This window comes from Hevea brasiliensis, chromosome 1, assembly GCF_030052815.1.
Source record: "Hevea brasiliensis isolate MT/VB/25A 57/8 chromosome 1, ASM3005281v1, whole genome shotgun sequence".
Lineage (NCBI taxonomy): Eukaryota > Viridiplantae > Streptophyta > Magnoliopsida > Malpighiales > Euphorbiaceae > Hevea > Hevea brasiliensis.
In genome coordinates, this window is record NC_079493.1 from 120,939,988 (window position 1) to 120,960,990 (window position 21,003).

The 21,003-nt window shown below is 36.0% G+C and overlaps 1 long non-coding RNA gene across 1 annotated transcript in view; it reads right to left on the reverse strand.

The window, feature by feature from the left end:
• Positions 1-555: 555 nt before the first annotated feature.
• The window catches only part of LOC131181448 (uncharacterized), a 30,434-nt gene continuing 9,986 nt past the window's right edge, over positions 556-21,003 (reverse strand). Inside the window, exons 2-3 of the long non-coding RNA XR_009149952.1 lie at positions 849-921; positions 556-740 (exon numbers count right to left, since the gene is read on the reverse strand). This is a non-coding gene — a long non-coding RNA (uncharacterized LOC131181448). The remainder of the gene's footprint in view (positions 741-848; positions 922-21,003) is intronic.

Genomic DNA, 21,003 nt, shown 5'->3' on the forward strand with positions numbered 1-21,003 from the left:
TGCGTACGATCTTAGGATTACCTAATCATACAAATATCATAAAATTAAAGTGAAATTCAATGACCATACCAATACCTCAAACATGAAAAAAGAATCTGGCTTATTCACTAAGTACTCACAGATTTCTTGCAAATATGCCAATCCTTTTGCAGAACCTATAGCGATTTTCATTCTGGTTGGCCAATTGATAATCATTCTATTCTGTCATGTAATTTTGAAATCTTGTACATGATTTTGCGTTTCCTTTTGGATACATATAAGGGGAGAGGGTATTGGGGATTGATTTGAACGATGCTTATTAACCTCCTCCATATGATTATCTACCCATTTATGTCATATTTTTTTGTTGCACATTTGACTAAAGGTAAGGACTCACCGTGTAAATTAATTCGCAAGGAGTTGTTGGGAACATACTTATATCAGCAATCTATTGGCTCTGTCAGCACAATATTCAATTAGCTTCACGAGATGTTGGTGATGGGCGTGGTTAAGCATCTCAACCTCCATTAGAAATTCTTTTTCCCCCTGCCGAGACGCAGGACTAAGCCTCTTAACTGCAACAACTTCACCATTTGAAAGTGTTCCCTTATAAACTTGACCAAAACCACCCTCGCCAAGGAGGTTGACGTTGGAGAAACCACCAGTTGCTATTGCTAGTTCTCTATAAGCAAAGATTTTCTATGGAGTAATTTATATCCTCTCAACACCAAGTACAGATTCTAGATTAGTAGTAGCCCTTCCTGTACGTGATGGACAAATGATACATAAAACATATTTCATCTACAAAGAAAATAAATAAAAATGGCATTTCATAGTTGTGATAAGAAATAGAACTTTATATATAGTACCCTGTAGAGTTTCGATGTCTTTCCAATTCATAATCTTCACATGAGGCATAGTTCCTTCAAGCACTTTAATTATCTGCATGACAATCTTAAAATGTTATATATAGCCATTGTTTATATCAAATAAAATATATTTTGATTTGTACAAAATATCTATTGATTCTCATTTTATATGTCAAGTCCACTAGTGAGAATATTGCAGATTTATTTTAACTTTATTTTTGAAGATATGTGATTTTTTTTTTAAATTAGTTTAACCTCTTCTCTAACTCTAAAACTTTTTTCATAACTCTTATATTTAAAAAATATAACTCTTATTATCAAAAACTTTTTTAAGATATATTTTTCTCTCATAACTCTTATTATCTCGTTATAATCCATCATTTAAAAAAAAAATCAAGAACACAAATCATACTAGCATATGATTGCTTAATCATTATGTGAATGAAAAAACAAAATCTTAATCGAGTACCAAACTGAAATAATTAACTGTAAAATCTTTTTTTTTTATAATTTGTAAGATTGTTTTTAGAAATAAAAATTGCGAAAATGAAATCAACCATGTTCATATTTAAAAGTTCTTTCAATTTCCAAAAACTTGATGCGTACTCCGCAAGTATACGGGTCGTTCAAGTAGTAAATAAAAGATATCGTCCCACAGAGATTTGTTGTTTGAGTACCAAACTATAAAAGTCACGATTATTTGGGCTATCGATATTGTGTGCCAAAAAGTAGAGTAAGAGATGCAGCAAATTTAATTGGAAAATTAAGGAAATTATAATAAAATGAGCAATTAAATTTCTAAGCACTATATTAATTTTCTAAAAAAATTTCAGCAAGTAATTAAAGATTTATTTAATTAATTAATGACAAAATTAATTCCAGAGTTGAGGTTCATGAAGTGGATTTCATTGGGATTTGGATGACCAAAACCAAGATTAAGGAAAATACAAGTTTGAAGGAAGTTGATTCTGATTTCCTTTAATTTCTCTTTCAAACAAACTAAAGAGTGTTTTAAAGGAAACTAAACCTTATTCTCATGTGATGTTTAATTAACCAAAATCCTTTAAGCACTTTAATCAACTTGAGATTCCTCTTAACCCACTAGTTTATTTCTAACACTAGGTGATTAAGTTCATTATCTTGATTATCTATCATAGATTTTCACCTTTCGGTCTTTCAATCTAAGATTAAGAACAAACCCAAAGGGTACCAGTAGTGGGTATATAAATAAGCACACAAGATAAGAATCAAGACTTATATATATTAAAATCTGGCTAAATCCAGTCCAAATCCACAAATAAAACTTAAATCATTACACCCAACTCTGAAATCTTAGTATCTACTCACTCATGTTTGTATTTACAAGTAAAAGATATGAAATAGAGAAAGAAAATATGAAAATAAGACTAAAAATAAAAGAACCCAGAAGAAGAGAATCTAAATCTCTGAAAATGGAAGCTGGAAACGTCACTCTACAGGTGTCCTTCCTCCAGAAAATGGCGTGATTCCCTCTTTCCCTCTTTCTTTGATTTTTCTCTCCCTTTCTCCTTATGGTAAAAATGAGAATATGATGCTTATATATCCCCTTAAGGTTTGCCCTAAAAATAGTTTCTAAAAGGATAAAGACAAAAGGAGTAAAAGGTGTGAAAGAGAAAACTTTTTCAGGTTAGCAAATCTGCCAGCGTTATCCCACATGTCTCATGTTGATTTAAGTTATTTTCAACATGCCTCATATTGATTCGGAGGAGGAGCCTTTAGATTCTGCACAACCATCTACACTGGGCATATTGAAGTCCCTGAAACTTTTGGCATATTTTGTTCCAAAATCTCTATCTACACGACCCAGTGTTGAATCTACATGCCTCATGTGGATTCCTGCTGGCTGACTCTTATCTTCACATGACCTTCAATATGGGGGATGTTGAAGCCCTTAAAAATCTCGGTTGGTCTTTTTCCTTAGGCAAATTTTCTTCATTTTTCACACTACTTTAAACTTCCAAATACTTTGAATTTCTTCTATAAGAATCTTTTTGCCTTTAAACCTTATTAAAACCTATCAAAAACATTAAAATTCTAAAAATCAAATATAATGAAATTAAAATTAACAAATTAACTAAAATAAGCACTAAAAGCATAAAAATACTAAACTAAAAAAGGCAAAATGGATGCAAAATTACCCTAAAATACCTATATAAAATGAGTTTATCAAATTCTCTCAAACTCAAACCTTTGTTTGTCCTTAAGCAAATTAGAAACAATTATATGCAATTGGGGTACCTTTTTCTTAGATTCATGAAAATCACTCATCCAAGCTTTTAAACTTACCTCTAGCCACCAACAAACCATATAGCCACCTTCAAGGTATAAAGAATTCAATTCTTACCAAAGCTATTACCGCTTAGCATTGGGCCAATTATTCATTCCATCAAACCTAAACCAATCAATTACATAAAGAAATCATGCTAAAATAGGCTCTAAAACAATCCATAAACTAAAGTGTCTCAAATGATCATGGAAATAGTTTAAATGGAGAAATAATGTGCCAATCCCATAAGCAAACCAACTATTCCAATCTCCACTAATGTAGCAAGACACAATCAAGAGATCAAAAGGACTTTTAATGGTTGTAATGGGGCAAAGGGGTAATAATGTGGCTAACAAAGAGAAGGTAAAAAGGAAGCAAAATATGAGAATAATTAATTTTTAAAGAGATCAATATACACTTTTCTTTTTAATTTTTTTTATTTTTTATTTTTTATTTATTTTTTTTAAGAATCAAATGGGAGGAAGAACTTTACAATAAATCACCCATGCTAGCATACAATTTTTGAAATTCTTTTAGGGACTACATAAATAACATTGGATTTTGTATTGCAATTGTTCCTTTTTGATCCACCCCCAAACTCATTTCTTTATATACTTGGGTGGTAAATAATTTGTTTTTTTAACGTATCTATCACTTAATCAAATTATTCTCATGAAGGGCAGGTAAGTGTTTAGGTTTATAGCTAGGTAAATTATGGGTACCAAGGAAATAAAGGGTATAAATGAAGGCTCAAATTGGTTTCAAAAGGAAATTTTAAATTGAAGTTGGTTAAGGCTAAAAATATGGGTTTAAAACCCAAAGAATGCCTTGATCATTTCTCTTTTCAAGTGAATGCTAAGATTTCACCTCAAAAGGTCTAGAAGGCTTGTTCTAGGATTAATGAGACACAATTAGTTATTTCTTACTCTAGAGTTTTCTTTAAACACTCAAAATTCAATGTAATTAATTGGGTGGCCCTTGGCTAAGAAGATATAAACCTAGATAAGAATCTTATAGCCTTATACCAATCCGAAACTTTCAATCCATCAAACCCATCTAGAGGCAAACTCAATCGCTTTTCAAAATGATTCTTAATCTTCTAAGAATTAGGTAAAATTTTATTTTTTTTATGTATGCAAAATTCCTAAGATGAATGCAAAACTTAAGTAAAAAATAAAATAAAAACTATACATAATCTATATGATATCTATATGCAAGTGTATATATTTACATGGTGTAGGTATATGGTATGTGAGAACTAAACAACTCAGTATAAATGAAATGCAATTTAAGTAATGTAAATAAAAAGGATTAAAAATTTTGCAAAAATTTTGCCCTCCCCCAAACTCAAATTAGACAATGTCCTCATTGGCTTAATCGAAGTGGCAAAAATGTAAATTAAATCAATAAATGATAGCTTGAGAGATATAAACCAGGAAAGAGTGGAAAAGAGTTACCATGTAGAATAGACATGCCTAGTGATGAATAATCAGAATATGTACATGAGGCATGTGAATTATAAGTATTTGGAGCATGAGGCATGTTAATAAAAAAGCATGAGGCGTGTTGAAGTAAAGGTAAATTGACATGCCCTGTGCTGAATGCTGAGCAACTGACACTGGGTACCAACATGAGGCATGTCATGCTCTATGAAAATTTCGGTGGGTCTCAAAAATTTTGCAAATTTGAAGCAATTCAATTAGTTTACATGATAGCATCACCCTTAGTATGAGGCATGTTAAAGTAAAGCAGTTTGAACATGCAGCATGTGAATGTTTAGAAATTACCTTAGTTGCTGAATTGTCATAGCTAATAGAAGAGCAGCTGCTAAACTTTCAATAATCTAATTATATGACTGTCAAAAAGCAATATCAATAATGCTATTACAATAGACCATAGAGACTGAGATTAAAGAAAATGATCAATGCAATAGAAATCTGGATTACAAAGATAAGGCAAGTATCATAGCAAAATAAATCAATGCAGCCAGCAACAATGAGCAAGCCAACTTAAGATTCATGAAACAAACAGAAATAAAGAAAAACAAAAATTTAAACCATTCACAAATAGATAAAACATGTAGAAGTTCCAATAACCATAAAATTAACAGTGCAAATATAAATAGACTGACCAAATTACACAATTAAAAACTAAAGTTTCATAAAGTAACTGAAACTAACAAAAACAAAGTTCTAAAACTAGATAACTGGTTGGTCTTCTTCATTTATGGATTGCACTGGCTCATTTACTACTGCAAGTGCTTGCTCATTGGATTTCTCAGAAGCAGTATCCAGGTTTTCTACCATAGCCTTCATCTCTTCAAAAATGTCTTGGCCCCATTTGTACAGCTAGTTGAAAGAGGCTGCCAGCTTGTTATAAATGTCAATCATTTCTTTGTCATGAATTTTCTGCTTTTTCTTGAATGAAGAAAATTTCTTTTTAATCTTTTTCTCAAGCTTGGCTTGCTTCTGTCTAAGTGCATCAACCTTAGCTTCTAAAGCTTTCAGAACAACCACGAGATCAGAACTATCATCAGAAACAGGTTGCCGTGCATCACTCATCTTGTCAATTTTGGCTCCCAAATTTTTAATAAAAGCAAATAAATCTGATTTCCCAATAGTAGGTGGGTGAGAGCTAGAAGGACCAGCATCATATGGCTATCCTATACCTTGTGATTATTGCTCTTTACCATCATGTCCCCCATTGACCAGCACATAAACATCACCTCTTTTCATACAAATTTTCATTTGAGTCATGATAATACTATCCAGAAAGGATTGGCCAACCTTATACACCATAGCATATTGGTCAGGGTTAAAACCAAATGATTTGGCAATCACAGTCACTATCCCTCCAATAACTATACTGCTAGCTGAATGCTTATAGACTATATGTTCCATATGAGAGCAAAGAAAACAAGCACCATTTATCTTTTCCTTATCTTTCATGCACCATAAAAAGAATAAATCACTTTTCCCTATAACTCCATTACTGTGTCCTCTACCTAATATAATGTAAGACATGAACCTTTGCAAGTATCTCAGAGCAAGGTCTTGGATAGCTGAGGCCTTAGCAGAATTAGGGTTATAATACTTTCCATATGGTGCAATTGATTTCCAAAATGAAGGGGGGTCATAAATAGTTCTTTGCCACTCAATCACTTTTGCACCATCATCACAAAAACCAAATAAAGCATTCACTTGAGCAGTGTCAAGTTCTCTATCCTGACCCAAACACCTAAAGTAAATAGTGTCCCTATGGTTATTATTCATGGGCTAGAAATCCAATTTCAGTGAGCTTAAAAACTCAATTGTCAATTCCTTAGAAGCAGGTTCTTGAATCTTAGCAAAGTCACTCCAACCTATATTCTCCAAATATTCACTAACAGAGTCATATAGTCCTATCTCCCTGAGACTATGTTCATCAATGTACTTGGTGGCTAAAATTTTCTTTTTAGCATGTGCCTCATAATTTTCCTCATATCAAAGTCTCTAAAAGTCCATGGGTAAAATGAGTTTACCTTATCGCCAGATTGAGGGACAATTAGAGCAGTTTGAGACACTGTTGGGGAATGATGCAGAGGTGATTGAACCCTATTTGGAGCAGAAGAGACCTACGGTGAGATAGGACCTTGGGCAGCTGAGTGGGTTCTAGCACTAACAGGTCATGGGGAAACCACCCTAGGCTGTTTCGGTGGAGCAGAGGAGCTAGGAATTGATTTCTTCCTTTTTCGTGATTCATAGACAGTGGAAGGGGCGGATTTTGTGTGTTTTTGGGAGGGAGGTGTGGCATCTTGGGTTACATTTTCGGGGTTAGGGGTAGAATGAGAGGATTGGTGAGATGGGGAACTAGGGTTTGTATCTAGAATTTGGGGCCGAAATGGGAATTTCGGGTATAGCGTTTGGTGGTGTAGAATTTGGTGTTAGGGTTGAAGAGTCATTGTTAATAGCCATTTTTATGGCTCACAGCTTGGATATGTGTTTGGAAGACTGTTTGGTGCGCACTATGCGAGGAACAGTGAAGGTTTTAAATCGGGCTGCTGATGAAGTGAAATAGGACGAAATGGCTGGGGTAAGGTTTAAGTGGTGATATACTTAGGGTCTGACATGAGGCATGTTGGAAATAGTTGTGGGGTGACATGCCCCGTGTGATTAGGTGCAAGATGATTGACATGAGGCATGTTGGAATAAAAGAGAAAAGTGACATGCCCCGTGTGATTGAACATGAAGTGCTACATGAGGCATGTGAGACCCCTTGAAACTCTCGGCAAGTTTTACATTTTTAGCAATTTAAAGTGCTAAGATCTGGTTTTGATGGTGACATTACCCCTAGCATACATCATGATGTATGTTGAACCCAGTGCTAAATGACCTGATATACAACCCAAAAATGTGATCCTAAACACACTAAAACCAAACCGAAGTCACAATTTGCACAAAAATTTCACTCAAAACCCAATTGAAACCCAATCAATCACTAAGAACAATTAAAATCCATTAATCCACCAAACAGAAACTGAAACATTATTCAACTAATATTCACATTAACAGTCACACCACAAGAAAAAACACCCAAATTCAACCCCAAACTCAACATTAGAAATTCATAAACAAAGAGCAAAATTCTATTGCAGACACTGTTCACATGACTAAATTTCTGCAGAATTGTATCATAAAATTTTACAAAATATCCAATGGCAAATATGTCAATCTCAGTGCAATACATCAAAATTAATTACCCAAGAAGTAAATCCAAGAAGATATTGATATTGATTACTATGAAAATTCCTATATTTCTCACCAATTTTGTCAAAATTTTGAAACAAAAACAGCCTTCCACTCCACCATGTTGCTGCAATCAGACATAAAGCTCAAAATAGTTCAAATTTAACTTTGTTAAGAACAATATGCATCATGGAAGACAAATATAAGGTTCAGCAACTTTCCAGACATTTATTCCTTCAATTCAGCATACACATTTGTTTAAACATCACCATTAACCTGCAGAAAGAAAATTTAACGACAAATTTGAGTTCAATGGGGTATAAAATGAAACAAAACAAAAGAAAAATTAAGTATAAGGAAAAATTTTAGGGTGCCTCCCAAAGAGCGCTAATTTTAGGTCATTAGCTTGACCCTTCTTAATTTAGTGAATTGGTGAATCATCAAGGAACAACTTGTTCTCTTCTCAATGGGCTGGCCTATGATATAAATCTTGAACCTTTGACCATTAACTTTAAAAATCCTAGAATTTTCACTCCAAATATCCACAGCTCCATGTGGATAAACTTTGATGACCTTGAAAGGACCAGACTATCTTAATTTCAACTTCCCAGGAAAGAGTTTAAGTCTAGAATTATACAATAAAACCAGGTCACCCTCTTTAAACTCCTTCCTTTTAATATACTTATCATGCCAAAATCTAGTCCTTTCCTTAAAAATCCTAGCATTCTCATAGGCATCCAACCTTATCTCTTCAAGTTCATTTAATTGAAGCAACCTTTTCTCTCCAGGACTTTTTAAGTCAAGATTCAAAGTTCGGATTGCCCAATATGCTTTGTGTTCCAACTCAACCGGCAAATGACATGATTTTCCATAGACTTACTTAAAAGGTGTAGTTCCAATGGTGTCTTGTAAGCTGTCCTGTACGCCCACAGTGCATCATCTAGTCTCACTGACCAATCCTTCCTTGAATGATTAACAATTTTTTTCAAAATTCTCTTCAATTCCCTATTAGATACTTCAACTTGCATACTAGTCTGAGGATGGTAAGGTGTAGCTACCTTATGAGTAACCCCATATTTCTTTAAAAGATGTTCAAACTGTTTCTTGCAGAAATGAGATCCACCATCACTGATTATAGCTCTTGGCACTCCAAATCTGGTGAAAATAAACATCTTCAAAAATTTCACTACTACCCTTGCATCATTCATAGGGGAAGCAATGGCCTCAACCCATTTTGACACATAATCCACACCTACCAAAATGTATTTATTCCTAAAAGATGATGGGAATGGTCCCATGAAATCTATGCCCCAAACATCAAATAACTCAATCTCCAAAATTCTTTGTTGTGCCATTTCATTTTTCCTTGAAATATTCCCCACTCTTTGACATCTATCACATCTCAAAATGAATTCTTTCACAATTTTGAACATGTGTGGCCAGTAAAATCCAGCTTAAAGTACTTTAGCCACTGTTTTATCCACACTAAAATGACCTCCATAGTCAGAAGAATGACAATGCTCTAAAATGTTCACTATTTCCTCTTCAGGCATGCACCTTCTAACTAGACCATCATTACATCTCTTAAATAACAATAGATCCTCTCATGTATAAAATTTCACATTATGCAAAAATTTCTTCCTCTGTTGATAGCCCAAATCTGATGGGAAAACTCCACATGACAAGTAATTGACAAAATTTGCAAACCATGGCAATGCATCAACAACAACTAGCAACTGCTCATTTGAGAAAAACTCATCAATTGGCAATTCCTCTTCATTTCCATCTTTACTCTCATACTTAATCCTTGATAGATGATCTGCTACAACATTTTTAGCTCCCTTTTTACCTTTAATTTGTAAATCAAACTCCTGTAGCAATAAAACTCATCTTATCAGTCTCGGCTTTGCTTCCTTTTTATTCATCAAATATCTTATGCCGGCATGGTCTATATAGACAATCACTTTTGATCCAACTAGATATGACCTAAACTTTTCCATAGCAAATACCACAGCTAAAAATTCCTTCTTAGTTGTGGCATAATTTACTTGAGCATCATCTAAAGTTTTGCTTGCATAATAAATTGCATAAGATCTCTTCTCTTTTTTCTGACCAAGTATAGTTCCCACAGCAATGTCACTAGCATCACACATAACCTCAAATGGCAATGACTAATCCGGAGGTTGCATATAGGGGTTGTTGTTAAAGCTTCCTTCAACCTGTTAAAAGAATTAAAACAAGCTTGGTCAAAATTAAAAGGAACATCATGATTTAACAAACTTGTAAGAGGTTTAGTAATTTTTGAAAAATCCTTTATAAATCGCCGGTAGAAACCAGCATGCCCAAGAAAACTTCTAATTCCCTTCACTGAAGTTAGTGGAGGCATCTTCTCTATCACTTCAACTTTGGCTTTGTCCACTTCAATTCCTCTATGCGACACCAAATGTCCAAGAACAATGCCTTCTTACAATATAAAATCACATTTCTCCTAATTTAGCACCAAATCTGTTTCTTCACATCTTTTAAGCACTTTAGAGAGGTTAGATAGACAATTATCAAAAGAAAAATCATATACAAAAAAATCATCCATAAAAACTCTCATAATTTCCTCAATAAAATCAGAGAAAATGGCCATCATACACCGCTGAAAAGTAGCTAGTGCATTACATAAGCCAAAAGGCATCCTTCTATATGCAAATGTACTGTATAGACATGTGAATGTGGTTTTCTCTTGATCACTAGGATGTATTGGGATTTGGAAATAAAACCAGAACACCCATCCAAATAACAAAAATATGAATGTTTTGCTAACCTTTCTAACATTTGGTCAATAAAAGGCAAGGGAAAATGCTCTTTCCTAGTGGCACTATTAAGCTTCCTATAGTCTATGCACATGCACCATCCTGTGATAATTCTAGTAGGTATCAACTCATTATTTTCATTTTTCACAATGGTCACACCTCCTTTCTTAGGGACTACATGAACTGGGCTGACCCAACTATTGTCATAAATAGGATAAATGATCCCAGCTTCAAGCAATTTCCAGACTTCTTTCTTCACCACTTCTTTCATATTAGGATTCAATCTTCTTTGATGTTCTCTAGTGGCTTTAAAATTATCTTCTAAAAGAATCCTATGCTTGTACAAGGTAGGGCTTATACCCTTTGTAACATCCTCACTTTAGCTAGTCCGTACAGTCTATTGTTCCGGCGACCAATGTCAGTCCGGGCAGCTAGAATGTTTGAAATTATAAATAGACTAGAGTGAGGAGTTATAAATAAACCAAATAATGCTCATAAAAATCAAGGAAATTTTATAGGAATGAAATACACTAAGGTTAAACGAGCCGAAACCCCAAGGATGAGTAACCTGAAAGGGAAGTGACGGTGAAGGTCGTTAGCAACCCTAAACCTGGGAAAACTTCATGAAATAATTTTTGGGACCACAGGGAAGGATTATTGGGGTTCCCATGATAATAGAATGTTAAAAAAACACCAAAAAAGTTTAATCAATCGGTACAGACAATTTTGGTCTGTTAAGCCAAACGAAGGGCATTTTGGTCATTTCGTCTTCAGAGATAATTTTTGGCCAACTTGTCTAGTTAAATAAATAATTTATATGACATAAAATGTGAATAAATATTGTTAAAAATTTAATTGAAATTAAATAGACAAGAAAAGGATAGAAAATGAGAGAAATGAGGATTATGACATCATTATGATGTCATTATTATTTTCCCACCCAATCAAATGTTGACACATGGCACTAATTTGTTTAAAAAGACTTAATGGGTAGAAAAGAAAAGAAAAAAAGTCAGAAAGCTCTTATCTCTTCTTCTTTCCATCCCACCCCTCTCCCATGTCCACCATTGTCAAGCTTCCCAAAGCTTGATTTCCATAGTTTTTCACCCACTAAATCCTAAGTTGTCAATACAAAATCTTATTCTTTCCTCATAGTGAAGCTTTTGGGAGCAAAAAGAAATTAAAAGGAAGAGTTCTTGCAAGCTTTGGATTAGCTCCATTAGAGGTTAGTGACTAAACTTGATTTTTATCTTTCAATTCATGTTGAAGGATTGGTATTTGATGCAAATTTACAAGAAAATTTAATAAACATCATGTGTATGTCTTGCTTAAAATTCCAGCAGCCTTGAACTTGGTAGGGTTTTAAAGAATTCTTAGAATTAAAATGGTATTGTGGCTGCCCTTAACATTAATCTATTGTTTAGGATAGTGAAAGGTAAGTGAATGTAAGTTTTGGGATGGTTGAGCTAGGGTTTGAGCATAAAATGAAGACTTTGAGCATGTAATGGTTAAATTAAGTTTTAATGGTCAATTAGTGACCATTGGTTATGTGTAAACAAGAAATGAAGTGGTTTATGTAGTGGGAATTGAGGTTAGTGTGGCTGCCCTTGGTGACCTACAGGACTGGGCATGAGTCCAGCAGGTTTGGGTAGCAATAACTAGAGTTGTAGAGGTTCAATTGGTGCAAGGCCAATTGGACATGAAACTAGACACATAATGACACAACTTTGGTGAAGAAACTATGCCCAGAAAACCAAACCAAGTTGACCTAAAGATTGCCCTAATCCGGGTGACCTGCAACCTGCCTGGGTAAAATGACCAAATGAACAGTATTTAGTCCTTTGGTCATAAATCAGTGTAGAAAGGTCCAATTGATCTGAAATTTTACCAAAAATAAGCTGAGATATATACCTACAACTTTGATGAAGAAACCTAACCCAAATTATGAACATAACATATTCAAAAAGTGACTTGCAATCACTGCTCAAAATACTGCAGATTTGGTCAATCCAGAAAATCTAGAAAATTTGTAATCCGGCCAGTTGTGGTTTTTGGGCTATAACTTGAGTTACAAAACTCCAAATGGAGTGATTCCAAAAAAGAAATGTAACTAGACAAAATAAGGAACAACTTTCATGTTGACCACTTTGCCAAATTCCTATTGCTAAAATGACTAATGGAATAGTAAACACAAAGCTTAAAATCTGAAAATTTTGAACAATTAATATTAAGCTTAAAAATGGTATTGGCAACCAATACTAACAATTTTAGAATGCAAAATGTGGTATGTTGGGAGTATTAAAACCAATGTACCTATTGTCTATGCAAAAGTCAACATTTTAGTTGACTAATGAAATGAATAGTAACACCTAAACTTAAATTTCAAGAATTGTATAAATTAAGAGTATAACATGCCCTAGTACACCTAGCAAGATTGGTTTGGATAGGTTGGCATGCCAATAGGGTTCTGTTAGCAGTACTGCATATGGCTTCATGCCATTCTGTGTTTTATGGCCTCACGTGTCATTCTGTGACATAATAGCCTTTGGCTATGTTATTTGAGTTGTTATACTCAGGTTTTATCCCTGATAATTATTACAGCTTATTAGTTGTTCTGTTGCACACAGGGAGACACAATGTGACCGATGGTGTGATGGTCCGAGATACTTAGTACCCAGTGCCAGTTTACCCGTTTATTCAGTCCAGTCGACTAGTATGGGTTACCCGGGCGATGATAATGAATCTTACAAACTTTTAATCAAATTATACTACAATAAATACCAGAAATTAAGTCTACCAAAAATGTAAATATACATTCTGCATATTTATATTATTTTAATTATTTTATTTTATTTAATATTATCACCACTAAGCAGAATAGATTAGCACGTCACTTTTGCCATGCGTAGGTACTGGAGACATAGCTGAGGAGCCCAGCAGACATCAGACCGGGTGAACTTTCAGAGCTGCATACTAAGTCTAGAGTCACCTCACATCTGCAGTGCACTTGATAGGACATTAGGACTATGGCTGGCATTTTGTATTTTGCATTTTGTATTAGTTTTGAATGTAATTACAAACTCTAGAATTTATGTGATAATGTAAAGATATGAAATTTCATGTTATTGAAATTTTTTGTATATTATGTTGAAAAATGAAATATTGAGAAATATTCATGAATGTGCTTCAAGTGATGATGTGAACAGAAAAATTCTGAAAATAGTATTGAGATTTTGAGATTGAGTTGAGATGTGTATATAATGGAGTTTTGGATTTGGAAATTATATTGGAAGTGTCTTTTAAACAGGTTCAGAAGAACTGTTTTTCCAATTTATAGCCGGCACTCTGTCGGATTTTCTATAAAAAAATTGTGGAAAAATTTAGATTTATCAAAAATTGTAAATAAATGAATTAAAGGGGATAAATTGTAATAGAAATATGAATTGGTGCTCCGGCACACTGAGTGGCATATCTTGCTCAACTACACTGTAGACGAGTAAGGGGTGTCATATTTAGTAGTATCAGAGCATCGATTTAGGCGTTTCTGGGCCTAGATAGAGTGCATACCATTGCATTGCATTTGTAAGTGTTGATGTGACACTGATGCAGATCTGTTTGTTTTTTTTTTATTTTGATTAGGATATAGATCCTGCTTCTCAAAGAGCAGTTGATGAAGAGGTGGAGAGTCATGCTCCACCAAGGGCTGAATCTGGGGCAGGGGAGAATCTGCTCTACCAGCAGCTGAGGCACTTGCCCAACCTCAGTTTGCATTATTTCAACAAATGATCGAGTTTTACCGGCAAATGATGGGGCCAATTCCACCACCACAACCTCCACTAGTACCACAGAAGTCCCATTTAGAGAAATTGCGAAAACATGGGGCTGTGGATTTCTTTGGGAAGAAGGAGGATGATCCCATAACAGTGGAAAACTGGTTGGATAGAATAATCAGAGTACTAAAACAGCTTCATTTCACTCCCGAGTAGAACCTGGAGGGTGCTGTGTCCCTACTTCAGGATGATGCATACCAGTGATGGGACACAGTAACCAGTGAGGTGCAACTGGATCAAATCACTTGGGATTACTTCCTAACAGAGTTCAGGAAGAAGTATGTCAGTAAGGTGTATTTAGAAGAGAGAAGAAGAGAATTTATCAGTCTAAGACAGAGGCAACTATCAATGGTAGAGTATGAGCGAGAATTCGTTAGACTGAGCCGGTATGGGAGGGAGATAGTCCCTATAGAGGCAGAGAGGTGCAGACGGTTTGAAGAAGGGCTCAATGACAATATCAAAGTCATGATAACAGCATTGGAGATCACAGATTTTGCCAAATCAATAGATGCTGCATCGAAAGTAGAAAGAGTACAAATAAATAAGCAAACTAGAAGGGAAAGACAGCAGAAGAGGGGTCCAGGTCAATCCAGTTCATTTTCTGCTCCCAGTAAGAAGAGTAAGGGTCTTCCTGCTCAGGTTTAGGACAACCACAAGGTCAGGGTCAGTTCCAAGGGCCTAGACCACAGTTCACACCAAGGAGAGGCCAATCCATACCATCTGTGGGCAGCTCTCCAGGGACGGTGTTTAGGGGACCAGCCCCAAAGATCTTCTACTGTCCCATACCGCTGTAAGTGGCACAAGGGGGATCATGGCAGTGATCGTGCATGCTTACGGTGTGGATCTACAGAACATCAGATCAAAAATTGTCCGAAGACGACTACTACAGCTGCTCCAACACAAGCAAACAGACCTGCTCTTGCACCACAAAGGGGTAGGAAGCCTGGTAAATCTGAGGCAGCTGGTCCATCACTGAGGCCTGCATCCGAGTCAGCTGAAAGGCCAGAGGCTAGAGTACATACCAGAGCCTATGCCATCAGAGCTCAGGAGGAGCAAGATGCCCCGGACGTCATCAGAGTTACATTTTCTCTCTACAGCACTTCTGTGCATGCATTGGTGGGTCCAGGATCCACTCATTCATACATCTGTATCAAACTACCCATAGAGAGGAGAGTTCCAGTAGAGGAGAGTGATCAAGATATTCTGGTCACAAATCCACTAGGCCACAGTGTGGTAGTGAATAAAGTGTACAAATGTTGCCCATTAAGGATTCAGGGGTATGAATTCTCGGCAGACCTAATTGAATTGCCCATCCACGAGTTTGATGTGATTTTGGGAATGGACTGGTTGTCACATCATTAGGCAATAGTTAATTGCAAATTGAAGAGGATTTCTCTGAAAACTTCTGAGGGTAATGAGATTACTATTGTGGGTGAAAAGACAGATTTCCTATCCAATGTTATCTCAGCCACAGTTGGAAGAAGATTGATGAGAAAAGGCTGTAAAGCTTACCTAGCACACGTGGTTGATACTAGGCAAGCTAAGCCGAATCTGTGTGATATACCCACAGTAAGAGACTTTTCATATGTGTTTCCTGAAGAATTGTCTGGTTTACCACCAGAAAGGGAAGTCGAGTTTGCTATTGAGGTAATGCCGAGTACAGCACCAATTTCTATTGCCCCTTATAGGATGGCACCCACTGAATTGAGGGAGTTAAAAATTCAGTTGCAGGAGTTACTCGATAAGGGGTTCATACACCCCAGTGTGTCACCATGGGGAGCTCTGGTGCTGTTTGTGAAGAAGAAGGATGGAACTTTGAGATTGTGTATTGATTACCGGCAGTTGAACAAGGTAACTGTGAAGAATAAATATCCATTGCCCAGAATTGACGATTTGTTTGATCAGTTGAAGGGAGCCGGTGTATTTTCAAAAATTGATCTCAGATCAGGGTATCATCAGTTGAGGGTAAAGGATGTAGATGTGTCAAAAATTGCATTCAGAACCCAGTATGGGCATTATGAATTTCTAGTGATGTCGTTTGGGTTAACAAATGCACCAGCAGCATTTATGGACCTTATAAACCATATCTTCCATCCATACTTAGATCGGTTTGTAGTGGTCTTTATTGATGATATTCTGGTGTATTCCAAGACCAGGCAAGAACATGATGAACATTTGAGGATTGTTCTGCAAACCCTGCTAAAAAAGAAGCTGTATACTAAACTATCCAAGTGTGACTTCTGGATGAGTGAAATCTCTTTCCTTGGACACATAGTATCAGCTGAGGGGGTTAGAGTGGATCCCAAAAAGATAGAAGCAGTGATGGAATGGAAGCCTCCCAGAAATACAACTAAGGTCAGAAGTTTCTTGGGGTTAGCTGGGTATTACAGAAGATTTGTGAAGGGGTTCTCTCTTATAGCTGCTCCAATGACCAAGTTGTTGCACAAGAATGTGAAATTTGGCTAGAACGATGGTTGCCAAGCCAGTTTTGAGAGGCTAAAGGCTATGTTGACAGAAGCACCAGTGTTAACACAGCCAGTGTCGGGAAAAAACTTTGTGGTCTACAGTGATGCCTCGCATAATGGGTTAGGGTGTGTATTGATGCAAGAGGGGAAAGTGGTCGCCTATGCTTCCAGGCAGTTAAGGTCACATGAACAGAACTACCCTACTCATGACCTAGAGTTAGCAGCAATTATCTTCGCACTGAAGATATGCAGGCATTATTTATATGGTGAAAAATGCTACATATATACAGACCACAAAAGACTAAAATATTTGCCAACCCAAAAGGAGCTCAATCTTAGACAGAGGTGATGGATTGAGTTCCTAAAGGACTATGATTGTGTGATAGATTATCATCCTGGGAAGGCAAATATAGTTGCTGATGCTTTGAGTAGGAAGTCCATCATAGCTTTAAGATCACTAAATGTCCATCTATCCTTAGCTCAAGATGGAGCTATTTTGGCTGAGTTACAAGTGAGGCCATACCTGCTACAACAGATACAAGATGGGCAAAAGGCCGATGACAAATTAATGGCTATTGTGGGTAAAATTTCAGAGGGGAAGGAAACTGATTATGAGGTAAAAGCAGATGGGTGTCTGTATTATAGAGGAAGAGTGTGTGTACCAGATGATGGGGAACTAAAGACTAGCATTCTGAAAGAAGCACACACTAGTGTTTATGCTATGCATGCGGGAAACACAAAAATGTATAATGATTTAAAGCCTCACTATTAGTGGCCTGGTATGAAGAAGGATATAGCTGACTATGTGACTAAGTGTTTGACATGTCAGCAAGTTAAAGTAGAACATCAAGTTCCATCAGGATTGCTACAGCCTATAAGTATACCTGAATGGAAATGGGATCGGGTCACTATAGATTTTGTTAGTGGTCTACCTCTCACCCAGAAGAAGCATGATGCAGTATGGGTGATAGTGGACAGATTGACAGTGTCAGCATATTTTCTGCCAGTTAGGACTGACTACTCACTGGAGAAGCTAGCAGAATTGTATATCAGTGAGATAGTTAGACTTTATGGAATCCCACTTTCCATCATATCTGACCGAGACCCAAGGTTTACCTCGAGATTTTGGAAAAAGCTGCAAGAAGCCTTGGGCACACAAATCGTTCAGATGGATAGACAGTCAGAACGAGTAATCCATGTAAACCTAGAACCTAATTGAATTTTCACAATTTACAAATTGAAATGATAGTAACAATGTGAATTATATAATAGATCCTGGAGGATATGCTGAGGAGTTGTGTCATTGAGTTTGAGAGGAGTTGGGATAGATATCTCCCACTGGCAGAATTTGCATATAATAATAGCTACCAAGCTAGCATTCAAATGGCCCCATATGAAGCACTGTATGGGAGAAAGTGTAGAACCCCAGTATGTTGGACTGAATTGGGTGAAGATAAGCTGGTAGGACCAGACCTGGTGAAACAAACTGAGGAAAAGGTAAAACGAATTAAAGCCAATTTAAAGGTTGCCTCAGACAGACAAAAATCCTATGCCAACTTTAAGAGAAAAGAGGTAGAGTATGCAGTTGGCGACAAAGTGTTTCTCAAAGTCTCACCATGGAAGAAAGTACTGCAGTTTGGAAGAAAGGGTAAGTTAAGCCCTAGGTTCATTGGCCGATATGAAGTCATTAAACGTGTGGGACTAGTGGCCTATCGGCTAGCTTTACCACCAGAACTGGATAAAATCCATAATGTATTCCATGTTTCTATGCTAAGAAGATATCGCTCAAACCCTTCACATGTCATCTCCATGGAAGAGATTGAAATCCAACCAGACTTGACATATACAGAAGAGCCTATACGGATCCTAGCTCAGGAAGTGAAGGAACTGAGAAATAAACAAATTCCATTGGTGAAAGTGCTTTGGAGGCACCACAATATTGAAGAGGCAACTTGGGAAAGTGAAGAGACGATGAGGTAACAATTTCCTCAACTATTTTCATCAGATAAATTTCGAGGACGAAATTTTTATTAGAGGGAAAAAGTTGTAACATCCTCACTTTAGCTAGTCCGTACAGTCTATTGTTTCGGTAACCAATGTCAGTCCCGGCAGCTAGAATGTTTGAAATTATAAATAGACTAGAGTGAGGAGTTATAAATAAACCGAATAATGCTCATAAAAATCAAGAAAAATTTATAGGAATGAAATACACTAAGATTAAAAGAGCCAGAACCCCAAGCATGAGTAACCTGAAAGGGAAGTGACGGTGAAGGCCGTTAGCAACCCTAGACCCGGGGAAAACTTCATGAAATAATTTTTGGGACCTCAGGAAAGGATTATTGGGGTTCCCATGGTAATAGAATGTTAAGAAAACACTAGGAAAATTTAATCAATCGGTATAGACAATTTTGGTCTGTTAAGCCAAACGAAGGGCATTTTGGTCATTTCGTCTTCAGAGATGATTTTTGGCCAACTTGTCCAGTTAAATAAATAATTTATATGACATAAAATGTGAATAAATATTGTTAAAAATTTAATTGAAATTAAATAGACAAGAAAAGGATAAAAAATGAGAGAAATGAGGATTATGACATCATTATGATGTCATTATTATTCTCCCACCCAATCAAATGTTGACACATGGCACTAATTTGTTTAAAAAGACTTAATGGGCAGAAAAGAAAAGAAAAAAAATCAAAAAGCTCTTATCTCTTCTTCTTGCCATCCCACCCCTCCCCCATGCCCACCATTGTCAAGCTTCCCAAAGCTTGATTTCCATAGTTTTTCACCCACTAAATCCTAAGTTTTCAACACAAAATCTTATTCTTTCCTCATAGTGAAGCTTTTGGGAGCAAAAAGAAATCGAAAGGAAGAGTTCTTGCAAGCTTTGGATTAGCTCCATTAGAGGTTAGTGACTAAACTTGATTTTTATCTTTCAATTCATGTTGAAGGAGTGGTATTTGATACAAATTTACAAGAAAATTTAGTAAACATCATGTGTATGTCTTGCTTAAAATTCCAGCAGCCTTGAACTTGGTAGGGTTTTGAAGAATTCTTAGAATTAAAATGGTATTGTGGCTGCCCTTAACATTAATCTATTGTTTAGGATAGTGAAAGGTAAGTGAATGTAAGTTTTGGGATGGTTGAGCTAGGGTTTGAGCATGAAATGGAGACTTTGAGCATGTAATGGTAAAAGTAAGTTTTAACAGTCAATTAGTGACCATTTGGTTATGTGTAAACAAGAAATGAAGTGGTTTGTATTGCGGGAATTGAGGTTAGTATGGCTGCCCATGGTGACTTGCAGGACTAGGCATGAGTCCAGCAGGTTTGGGCAGCAATAACTGGAGTTGTAGAGGTTCAATTGGTGCAAGGCTAATTGGACATGAAACTAGACACATAATGACACAACTTTGGTGAAGAAACCATGCCCAGAAAACCAAACCAAGTTGACCTAAAGATTGCCCTAATCCGGGTGACCTACAACCTGCCTAGGTAAAATGACCAAATGAATAGCATTTAGTCATTTGGTCATAACTCAGTGTAGAAAGATCCAATTGACCTGAAATTTTACTAGCAATAAGCTGAGATATAGACCTACAACTTTCATGAAGAAAACTAACTCAAATTATGATCATAACATATTCAAAAAGTGACCTGCAGTCACTACTCAAAATACTATAGATTTGGTCAATCCAGAAAATCTGGAAAATTTGTAATCCGGCCAGTTGTGGTTTTTGGGCCATAACTTGAGCTACAAAACTCCAAATGGAGTGATTCAAAAAAAAAAATATAATAAGACAAAATAAGGAACAACTTTCATGTTGACCACTTTGCCAAATTCCTACTGCAAAAATGATTAATGGAACAGTAAACACAAAGCTTGAAATCTGAAAATTTTGAACAATTAACATTAAGCTTAGAAATGGTATTGGCAACCAATACCAACAATTTTAGAATGAAAAATGTGGTATGTTGGGAGTATTAAAACCAATGTACCTATTGTCTATGCAAAAGTCAACATTTTAGTTGA